Source organism: Ambystoma mexicanum, chromosome 11 (assembly GCF_040938575.1).
Source record: "Ambystoma mexicanum isolate Mex_15411 chromosome 11, UKY_AmexF1_1, whole genome shotgun sequence".
In the NCBI taxonomy this organism is placed as follows: Eukaryota; Metazoa; Chordata; class Amphibia; order Caudata; family Ambystomatidae; genus Ambystoma; species Ambystoma mexicanum.
Genome location: NC_090934.1, coordinates 535,044,123 through 535,054,638, shown reverse-complemented (window position 1 = coordinate 535,054,638; position 10,516 = coordinate 535,044,123).

Below are 10,516 nucleotides of genomic sequence, written 5' to 3'. Positions count from 1 at the left end.
GACGTATAGCAGTATAGGTTTGTAATTTTGGCACATACATTATTTATTTTTGTGTTGTACATCATGTGCAATTTCTTTTGTTACTTCTTCAAAAATTGTGCACTGGTCTATGTTAAGTTTTGATTGTAGTCCAGTTAAGTCTTCTGTATCTTCTTCATAGTGACACATGGTGTTCTCTACTTCTGTCATAGCTAATTCTGCCTCATTTGCTATTAGTGGCTGTCCCAGTGGTTCTTGGCTTCCTGTTACAGAAGGTTGATTACTGTCGGAAGTGTCCTTATCTAGTTGGGCCTGGAGTTCTTCTTCGTGTTGGTGTTCATTGTGCAACATTGTTTTGTACTACATAAAGTTCTCATCAGTGATAGTGCTTTCATTTGCTTTGAAAGCCTCTGCATAGCAGTCATAGTTATCTAGTATCTCTTCTTCTTTTCTCCATGGTTTAAAAAGCTGTATCAGGGACATGTAATATAGTTCTTTCTGTTGAGGAGATTTTAGTGACAATTTGATAGGATTAATTAAGCTTCGTTTGGTAAGTTTCACTAAGCTGCCTTCACAATCTGTTACTCTATATCTACCTTTGTTTTCATCTGGGTTTTATATTATTTTTGTATGCAAAGTTTTGGGCTATGTGGTATAGACACATGGTTTCCAAAGGGTACTCCTGTTCGGGTAGTATGTGTTTAGTAAATTGTTTTTCAAAATGTCTTGGCTGTTGGGATCATTTTTGACTATTGTTTCTATGTCCTCATATGATTTGAGAACTCTTTTTCTAGATTTAGCAGGACCAAGACTTAGCCACACTATATTTTCAGATTTTCCATACAAAGCAGTGCTGGTTAAACGATATACAGCTTCGTAGGTGCTACATTCTCTACGAGAGAGCATTTTTATGCCTAAACTGTACAATTTCTGAGATAGTGTTTTGTCTCATGATAGGTCATTCCAGAGGTCTTGAAGTTCTGTTTTTTCTGCTTTTGTTAAGTAGGCTGTAACATATCGTGCAACTGCAGTGGAATTGTCTGCAATATACTGCACATCTATGTTTGCATTCCATAAGAGAGCAATGATTGCATTGTACTCATTGATATATTTTGATTCTTCTGTTATTTTTATGTAATACATGCTCTTAGGTGATTTACCTTTAACACTATGTCTAACTGAAGACATGAAGTTGTTCACTTCACCTGTTTCTGTAACTGGTCTAGGGAATCCAAAGCTGCATTTGGTGTAGTATTTCCCTTTGTTTTTGTATTTTGCGACAACAATATTTGCCACATTTGTGTCTTTGAAATTGTAAAATTTGTGCATGAAGATCACTATGTCTCGTTTGCGAAGGGATTTCACAAGTGACATATTTTTCGATGAACTGCAAAACAGTGGCATCACTGTCCTGACCAAATTTAGGAGCATCTTTAATCCATAAAAGCACGTGGATATGTGGTGCTCCTCTGGTGCTCCTCAGGAGCAGATTTGTTACAAATAAAGTGTAGCATAGCAATGAAACGATGGTGGAAATATCTTGAAACATTAACAGGATCTAGAGAGCAAAGTTCTCCAGGTGTTAGTATATCTATGTTTGTTTTGTTTTTGTTTGATATTCGTAGGAAATCATGTAAATCTTCCCATGCATATTCTGCGCAACTTAATGTAACAAACCAAGTGGGTGGTCCAAGCTTCCTGATCATACAACGTATATATCCATGACGTCAGAACCAGTATTCTTTTGTCCTACGCATGTTTGCAAACAGATTTGTAATGCTTGATTGTGAAACCTCATCTTTTTCTTGCACTTTTTGTATTAATTGCGTAGCTGACATATTTTGAAAGTGGGTTCCTGATTTCAATATGTGTGCAACTCTGTAACATAGAGATGCTAGTTCACTTTCAAAGAGTAGGTGGAATATGTATTCCACATTTTGTCTAAATCTGGGATCTTCAGAATACATTCGTAATGAGCGGTATTCTGATGCTGTTATCTGAGTGAGTCTATCATCGTACCTTCCTCCTTTGCCAGTAGGAAATAGTACAAGAAAAGCACGTGCTTCTATACTTTTTTCCCATATGTTCATTGGTGAACCTTTGGTTTGTTGCATTTGGTACATTTCTAGTGCATCATCTATGCTGTCATTAGAGTGCAATGGATGAATTGTATAATGGTCTAAAATATTGGACACTGCAGCAGGATCCAGAAGTTCAAATTGACCAGTTTCTGGTGAGTCTTGAATTATTTCAGTTGTTTCCCTTAAGTTTTCTTCAATATTTATTTCTTTGTAGTATTCATTATTGTCTTTTAGATATTGCAAGGCTTGTCTAACTTTATGTAAGTCCACAAGTTGTTGCCAAATTTGTTTGTCTTTTGTTGGTACACCATTTACTAAGACAATTAAAGATTGCTGTATTGGACGTTGCACTCCTAGAGTGTGCACATTTTCTGTCAGATCTAATGGTAAATAAACTACTTTGCCACAAATGCCTTTCACCAATTCAGAGGGAGGTAATTTTGCTGTTTTTGGTTGAAGGCATATTATTGCTTGAAATGGTTGCACTCTCATACCAATTGAGTTGTTGCAGGGGTTTTGGTAGTGGAAATAATTCCAAGTTATTTGTGATAGCACGTGAAGGAGTTTGATTGTTGTCAAGTTTTGTAGTGCAGTAACTGCAAAGTATTAAGGGGTCACTTATTTCGCATTTGTTCTCTGCTAAAAGGTAGAGAGCTAATTCAAACCATTTGGAATCTTCATTGTCTTCTATTTTGTATGTTACGTCTATAGTTTTTGTGTTACTTTTGTAAAAGTTCTGCGGCAACACACACACACATGGTTTGGTACTTCAGCGGATGTACTTTTAAATTTTAGTATTTCTTTTTTGTATGTGTGTAGTAGAAGGTTGTCATGTGCAGAATTATTGCTAGTTTGTTCTAAAGCCATTGCATTTTGTAAGTGGCTTTCACTTCCAAAATATTTTCTCTTGATACGGTCAATTTCTTCTTGTAGGTCTTTGGGTGTACCATGTAGAAGAGTGTTATTTAAATTGGCTAGTTCTAAAGCAGGACTTTTAGCATAGTACAGTTTATAGACTAGATTTCTTACAGTTGAATGATGTTTTGATATCATTTTGATATCATGCAAGGTGCTTTTGCAAATAGGTCCTGAAATGCAGGCTAAGGAATGTCCTTGTAGTCCTGTGTATTTGCACACTGGACAGGTATCCATATTTTGCAGCACTTTCATTTTGATTTTGTCTTTACCTTTCACATACTGATTGAGGAACTGGCGTAAAGATTTGAAAGATTTGTTGGGAATGTTACACATTGACGTGCAGGACCATTTGTATACTGGATGTTCTGGTTCAGTCGAATGGAGAGGTAATTATGAGTTTACTGGGATATTTTTGTAAGCAGTGTTTCTTGTTCCATGATGGTATTATTAATTTCTTCATAACCTCGTCCACTGCTATGAATGGCAATTGTGTTTGTTTGGTTTTGTTTGTATGCTTCTTCATTAAAATATGGTTCTGTGGTCGTGGTTTGACTCCATTCACCTCCACAGATATTTAAGAAGTTATTTTTGTTGACTTTGCGTTTATTGAGAAGATTTATTTGTAGTTTAGTACTTAGTTTTGTTAGTGGTTTCATCCTGTTTAAAACTAAAATAAATAACTTCCCTTTGAGAAGGATTGCACTGTCTTGAAACACTTGTGTATAGGCACGTTACAAATGCCATATCATATCATATCAAACGAGAGCTTCTAGGATTAATTTTCTATGGTACGTTTTAAGGGTTGTGCATGATTTCGCTCCTGTTTTTCTAAGATTTTGAAGGAGTCTGTGGCGGAACATTTTTGCTAAAATACGTTTTTTTGGTATGGTTACTTGCCACTACATCAAGATTTATAGGAGCAGTGTTAGCAGTAGTGGTAGCTGAATTCGTGTTAATCACTTTCTGTTTCGTTTTACATTGTGATAGAGGAGGCAAGGTTTCTGTACTAGAAGCTACTTTTGTTTTGCTAAATGACTGCATTAGCTGTTTTGTTTGAATGTTTTGTACAAACTCTGGTAGAGATGGATGCTTATTTTTGACATTTTTATTTTCATTTGCTCTATTTCTGCGTTGCTTTCTATGGACTTGCTTTTTGGTAGGCATTCTTTGGGGTCTGTTGAAAAAAAGAAGGTATGGGTTGGTCTGTTTTGCAATGTATGTGTGCTGTGTACATGCGTGTATGAGTTTGATGGGGAAGATGTATGTGGTGGTGTGTGAATGTGCATTGGGCAGTTACAATGAGTTGGGAAAGCTATTCTTCTGTTTGTATGTTACTACACTGCAGTTCAGATGAGAGTAGAAAGTGAGCTAGTGGGGAGGAGAAGCATTAGTAGTAAACATAATGGTGTAAAATTAAAACAGTTCTTTGTTTTTTAGTACTAACATTCTAAGGGTTGCGTATGTTATTTGTGTTCCAAAAAAACGGGGATTTGTGTACCATCTGCCTGCTAATCTCTGTGTAATAAATGGGGATTAGTGGGCAGAATAGAATGGTTCAGAAATCGATGTTTTTTTTGGTGCGCAAATTACATGAATGAACCAAAAAGTGTCTTTGAGGAGCAGTAAGAATATAAAGGCAGTATTGTACTTACATTTTTGTGTGGAATGAGCAGTTTTCTTCGGCTATGTTGTTTGTAGTTTAGATGATGCTGATTTTCAGGAGAGTGGTCTTCACTGAAATTGTAAAAGGAAGAAGTTAGTAATTTTGTGTGTTTATAGCACTGATGTTAATGTACACGTTGATTTTTATGTTTTTGTGGTAGTATTCTTGTTTGATATCTGAACATAGTGTATGCATGCATTTCATTGACTATGTGCAGCCTTTATATGTTATTTACAGTTTGTTAGTTCAACATGCTTCACAAATGAGTAGAATTTTAAGTTCATGAAATTTACTTGTTTTTTCACAGCTGTGTTGTAGATAGCAGAGAGGTTTGGAAGTGATAGTTCATTATAGTAGATGGGAAATATTTGAATAATTTCATATTATAACTAGACATGCGAACAATCAGGAGCACATGAGAGGGAAATTTCACCACAGCAATCGGGAACATTTATTTTTCTTATACGATTGGGATTAGCATTAATTTAGGCGGGAGACAGTAAAATATTGTGACAATTTTCAATGAAAAATCGAGTCTCGCGCGTAAATCGGGAGGGTTGGCAAGTATGTATTGGCTATGCAGATTTAGTGGCATTACTCTGTTTATATGGATTCATAAGAGTTGTACATGTACTCTGAATAAAATATGCATACCTGTACTTTGTAATCATGCATGTGGATATGCATGGAGCAGTAAGTAGAAATCTTCGAGACTTGTACAGTAATTTTTGTAGTAGGTGCTTTCCAATGATATGAGACTTGTATTCAGAGTGATCAATAATACATTTGAAGTGCGGAACTCTGATGATGGAGTTAGATGTAGAGGTCTTGGATGTGATTCGTGGATGGTTGTGTGACTGCTTAGCTTTATCCAATGAGGGAATGGAACCGAGAGTGATTTGGAAAGGGTAGAAGGGCTGGCTAAGAGTTATGTGCTGCGCGGACACTGCGGCTGTCCGCGGGCAGGGCGTGCCACATACGGGGGTTTCCAGAAAATGCAGCATGGAAAGGGGACTATATGGATCAGCCAATCAGATGTTGATGTTGTTGATTTGTGTAGAAAGAGAGTGTGTGTAGTGAAGATGGCAGAGGTGCAGAAAGCTAGGGTGTTGGTGCTCGGAGATATGTTTGTCTATGGTTTATAGCAGTATTCTCAATGCAGACATGTGGCAATTTCAATGTCAGAGGAGTGGAGGTGGTGTGGAGCGCTGTGACTGACTGCAATGCAGAGGCAATTCTCCAAGTTTGTAGAGATATGCATAGGATGAACAGTCCCCATGTGGTAGTTTTGCACTATGGTGCTTTCCATTTGGGCTACGTGAGTTCCCCTACTTTGTTGGCAGATTTGGAACAGTTGGTTCAAGCAGTAATCAACATTCTTCCAAATGCAAAAATATTTTTTTCTGGATTACTACCTAGAGTAATATGGAACAACATTTCGGTGTTTTCTCCTCAGCAAAAAATTGCTAGGTGTGCAATCAATCGAGGCATGCATGCTTTCATGCTAAGAGCTGGTATGTTTTTCTGTAACAACAAGACTATTGTTTCGGGTAATGCTGCTTATTTTGAAGCAGATGGTGTTTCTTTATCTTTTTTGGGAAATGCCATGTTATTTTGGAATGTAAGGGTTGCTTTGGAACAGGTTATGTGAAGATTTTTGTTGTAAAATAAGAAGAAAAAACCCCCCAAAAAATACAAAATAACAGGTGCCTGTCAGGCATCTGCAAAAAAACCCAAAAAAATGGCTCTTTTCAGAGCCCACCTTAAAGGGCAAATGGGGAACACTATTTAAATCTACATTCAGAACGCTCAGATCTTCTATATGTCTGCGGACATGGCAGTAGTCTGCGGACAGCACGTATTACACACGGGCATTCAGGGGTGGAGAGGCATGCAAATCAAAATGAGCAGAGCTAGGGATTGATCAGTAAAGTTTAGTGGGTGTGTTGTGGAAGGAGAGATTTAGTGAGGACATCTTTTTCCTGACAGAAGAACAGATAGCTATGGCTGTGTGTTTTCGAAAACAGATCATCTGGATTTTGGGAAACTCATGGATACATTGGTTGGAGGTGCATGCAGAACGTTGTGGTGTATCTGCAGATCTTGGATTCCCTCATGTGGAAGTGTACTGGCATGGAGTGCGTGGAATGAAGTGGCTGGACTTGGTACCTCTCTGAGCTACTTTAGAGACAGAGCATCATCCAGATAATTATAATTCATTGTGGAGGGAACAGTTTAGGACATGTGTCTGGAATTTCTTTGCAATTTGCAATGAAAGAAGGACTTGAGAAGGTCATGGACATGTTTCCAAATTCCCAAGTGATTTTTTCTTGTATTGCGCAAAGACAAATGTGGCTGCGTTCTTCTTCATTTGGTCCACAAATGGAGAAAGCGAGGCGCAATGTCAATAAGGCTGGTTGTGAATTTCTAAGAGATGTTGGCATGTCCTCTTTTTCCAATGAAAATATTATGTTTCATAGCACAATCATTTTTCGTAGAGATGGAGTCCATTTTACATATGCTGGCAATCAGATTTTTCTTAGAAATGTGCAAAATGCATTGCGCCCTTTTTTGGAATTATAGTCATCTATTTTGCATTAGATGGTGATGAATCCAAGTTTTTCAAACACACAAAACACCACCAAAAGTCTCTTTTCTGAGCCACCACTTACTCCCAGAGAAAAGTGCATTGGTTTTGCTGGGGCAGCACCCCAAAATTTTATCTGTCATAAAACTGTCCACAGACTTTTAAAAAATGCGCAAGGACCTGCTGTGTTTATTTGATAGTTCTATTTTTAAACTGAGAAAGGCGGCTCTTTTTTTTTTAGAATTTTTGTTGTTTTATATTTTTTTGTTTTTTTACACACGACACACTAGGAGAGGAGGGAAATGAGGCTAAGGAAGGGACACCAACCACGGGGATAAGAAAGGGCAGGTGGAGAGAGGAAGATGTAGGGTGGGTCTTATTTAGGTAGGTAGCAGGTCTTCTGGTGGTCTGTGACCGTAGTCTCGAAAGCACTTCGAAGACTCTCCCCCCTGCAGAGTACTGCATCACAGTACATACACAATATTGTGTCCCTCGAAAGGTAAGGGTCAACAGCATCACAAATGGCCTGTGAAGCAGCTGGAGGGATGCGCTCTCCCACAGGAGTGTCTCTTGTGGTGAGAGGAGCGGGTACAGAGAATGCTACGTTCATCACAAGCTACAACCTTGCGAATGTCCGCACTGTGGAACGAAGTTAGGTGTCGCTTCATGGATGTCGTACCAAAGCTGTATGCACCACATCTCCCACGACTCAGCACTAATTTGCACTGGTTACAGGTAACCTTGTCCGCACGTGCTTTTGGTACGTTACCATAAACGGTAAACAATCGCCACACCCAAGATTCCCGGCGAGAGCTGGTAGCAGGGCGTTCCTCCACCTCATTCTCTTCATCTTCTTCATCCTCGTTCTCTACATCCTCTCGCGTGTTCCCCTCTGAAGGCCCTTGGGGAGGTGGTGGTGGTGGAGGGTTTGGGGGTGGTGCTGAGGCTGATGTAGCAATAGCAGCCATGGATGCCATTAGGGTTGATGAGGTAATCTCAGCTAGAGCACTAAAGGCAGCAAAAGTCAATCTGCAATAGCCAGAAGTACAATGAAGATCAACTCTGGGGTGTGGCTTTTTATAGGGGTCGAGGGGTGCACCTCAAGAACATATCGAACTCTCAAAAGCATTCAAAAAGTTAGAAAAAATATGTGGAAAGCCAGGGCCATTGTCTGGGACATGTGAAATGGTGATTTTTTTACTGTAAAATAATTTGGATTGTCTGAATAAGTTCTTTTAAAATGTTACACACGCTCAGCGTGGGTCCGGTCACATGATGACGTCGAGAACATGTCCCCGAAGGGAACGGGTGTCCGCAGGACAGCAAATGCGCAGGAGCAGTCGTGCGCATGTGCGCGGGTGTTCTACGGCCAGTGTTCAGGTTCTGAAACTAATTACAAGTGCGACACAAGTGAAACAGACAGTTATGGACAGGCGCGATATTCGCAGGATTTATGGGTATGGTGCGCATGTGCGTAGATGTTCTGCAGATCGTACGGCCAGGTATAGTGTCCTTAGGACACCTCCATCTTGTTTGACTACGGACATCCCGGACACCGCGTCTGTTCTATGGACAGTCCCATCTTGGTTGCAAACGGTATGGACAGGTATAGTGTCCTTATGACACCTCCATTTTGTTCATTTACAGACACCCCGGACAGCTGTTGTGTTCTAGGAACAGTTACATATTGGTTGCAAACGGTGCAGAGAGGTATAGTGTCCTTAGGACACTTCCACTTTGTTGATTTACAGACATCCCGGACAGCTGGTGTGTTCTAAGAACAGTTCCATCTTGGTTGCGAATGGTACAGAGAGGTGTAGTGTCCTTAGGACAACCACATTTTGTTAATTATGGACAGGCCAGACAGGCGCGCTGTCTGCAGACATTTTAACTGCTTTTTAAAAAAAAATAAGATACAAAAAATGTCATTACAAGAAACATAACATTTTTTTATTTATATCCAAATACACAAATTATGAAAGAGAGGGGGAATCAGAAACTGATACAAAAAACACGGGAATTAAGGGTTTGGAGAGGATGGATGGGGGATGAAGGGATGGAAATCTCATCAAAACATTTATTTTGTTCTTCACGGTTTGGGGATAGTTCACTGGGACATGGAGAGGGGGCACAGGTACATGTGGGGCAATGGTACTTAATTTTTTTCTTTGATGTGGTCCTCTACTAACTGTTTCAAACTATTGAAATTTTCCTTCAGCATGTCTACTTTATGCTCAATGCATTCGAAAGTCTTTTCCATTGTGTCTTTTGGAGTCACATTTTCAATCTTTGTATGGTCTGTAAAAAATAAACATATATATGTTAAGTACACATTAGGTAATGAGTATTAATTTCCTTGTATAGACAAGTGTCTACCATTATTATCTCTGTCTTCAGACATTTCCTCATGTGGAAAACATTTCTGTGTGAAAACAAAAATATATTAGTTTTTTTTTTTTTTTTTTTTTTTTGATGCTGTAGTTTATTTGAAAACTTTTTCATCATTTGCTATATTAGTTATACTGTACCTCACCCAAAAAGTATAGTAATATAGACAAAAATGAAGTTTACTTACAAGTTTCTGGTAAGTTGTATTTGTTGTGTTGTGTAGGTTTACTGTTGCTTCTAGCTCTGCAGTTTCTGTGAGGTAATTATGTTGGAGGTATATCTTTTATGTTATGGTATAATCCATTTTATTACATATCGTATTTCAATGGCTGGTTGATGTGTTAAATATGTAGGTTCCACTGCTTATTTATTAATATATATAATGTGTATATGTGCTGCTTTTTCAACTTGCATACTGTTTATATTGTATGATAGAACAATTTAGATACCCCATGCATGTTTGGGTAATGTTGATGTCGTCCGTGACCGTCCGCGGACATCAAAATCATTAGCGGGGTGTTCGGTATGTTCTAAGTTAATTGTATATAAAGTAAGGGAACTCTAGTACACATCTATCAAATTTACACAATGAAAATGTATATTCAGTAAAAAAACCTTGTTAAAAGGACGTTATGGTTAAGTTGGGCTACTAAAAACCTATGAAATTCAGTAAATAAAAGTTGTTAAAGGGATGTTATGGTTAAGTTGCGCTAATAAAAAACTATGAAATTCAGTAAAAAAACTTTGTTAAAGGGACGTATGGTTCCAAGTAAAACCAAAAAAACATTGAAATTTGCCAGTTATGGTAAGCTGAGCAACCATAACTCGCGCCACCAAAGTGCACTGCTAAGAATAACACCCAGGATATCAAAGATCACATCACATGTCTAGCTCCCTCTT